This window comes from Lepidochelys olivacea (assembly GCF_965140295.1).
Source record: "Lepidochelys olivacea isolate rLepOli2 genome assembly, chromosome: 13".
Taxonomy (NCBI): domain Eukaryota; kingdom Metazoa; phylum Chordata; order Testudines; family Cheloniidae; genus Lepidochelys; species Lepidochelys olivacea.
The window spans coordinates 41,856,973-41,858,507 of NC_140423.1; the positions used below are offsets into that span (position 1 = coordinate 41,856,973).

General features: G+C 52.1%; 1 pseudogene across 1 annotated transcript; it reads left to right on the forward strand.

Moving 5' to 3' along the window:
* Positions 1–598: 598 nt before the first annotated feature.
* On the forward strand, positions 599–1,535 carry LOC311529968 (olfactory receptor 4E1-like; annotated as a pseudogene). Its single transcript has one exon. The product of its transcript is annotated as an olfactory receptor 4E1-like (transcript).

Genomic DNA, 1,535 nt, shown 5'->3' on the forward strand with positions numbered 1-1,535 from the left:
TTGCATGGCTTTCCCATCGCATGTGCTCTTCAGGGCTCTCCTTTGCATGCGTTGTGCAGGGCTCTCTTGTTACATATATTTTTGTTCTTCTCTCCTCTTGAACAGATTTTAAAGCTGGAGTCAGGGGCAGAGTCTTGAGTCTCCCAGAATCAGGGGGAGCCCAGGGAGACCACAGGAGTCAGGGCAGCATAAGAAATCCCTGGGAGTCAGGGCAGCCAGATGCTCCATTTCATCTTTAAAAAAAGTAAAACGGAAACAGTTTGATTTTTCCGAAATGTAAAATTTCACAATTTCATTTCTGCAGGAAATTTTGAATTTTCAAGTTTTTATTCCAAATCACAAGGAGAACATTTTTTTTAAACCCTGGAATTTTCCTGTGGGACAGAAATTCCCAAGCTGTGAGCAGCTCGACAGGGGTTGCAGGTTCTCCTCTTGAGTGTGCATTTTGCACATTTTTCCCGGCTCTCCTCTTGCACAGGGCTCCAGAATGTTGGCACCAAATACCTGCCATCACTTCTTGCAACATGTACCCCTCAGCTACCCACCTGCCTCTCCCACCATGTCCATTCTTTCAGGGGCAATACACCCAAGACAGAACATGGTGGCACGGAATGAGAGCAGAGTGAATCAGTTCGTCCTTTCTGGCCTAAGCACCAACCATGCCCTGGAGCTGGTCCTGTTCGGCTTCTTCGCAGTCATCTACATGTTGATCCTGCAGGAGAACACACTTATCATCTTCACCATCGCCTATGACCAATGCCTGCCCACCCCCATGTACTTTTTCCTCAGCAACCTCTCTTTCATCGACGTCTGCCACTCCTCAGTGGTGATGCCCAAGATGCTGGCTGACCTCCTAGTGGAGAGGAAGACCATCTCCTTTGGTGAATGCATTGCCCAGATGTTCTTCCTCCACCTCTTCACCTGCACTGAGATCCTCCTCCTCACCGCCATGGCCTACGACCGCTAGGCAGCCATCTGCAACCCCATGCACTAGGGCACCATCATGAGCCGCAGATTCTACCTGAAGCTGGCAGTGGCCGTGTGGCTGGGTGGGCTGGTTCACTCCATGACCCTGACTGCCTTGACCCTTAACCTCCCGTACTGTGGCCCCAATGCCATTGACAACTTCTTCTGCAACGTCCCGTTGGTCCTCCAGCTGGCCTGCACTGACACCTATGTCTTTGAGGTGCTCATCGTCTCCAACTCGGGGCTCCAACTCCGTGGCCTGCTTTGTGGTGCTGGTGGTATCCTACACAGTCATCCTCATCTCCCTGAGGAACCATTTCTCCGAGGGGCATCACTAAGCACTCTCCACCTGCGTCACCCACCTGACGGTGGTGACGCTTTTCCTGGGCCACTGCATCTTCATCTACCTCAGGCCAGCCAAGAGCCTGGCCGTAGACAAGGTGGTCTCGGTGTTCTTCATGGCCGCCACCCTGCTGCTTAACTCCGTCATCAACACCCTGAAGAACGAGGACCTGCAGCAGGCACTGCACAAACTGCAGGCGAGGCAGGTCAATTCCAGAGACAAATGA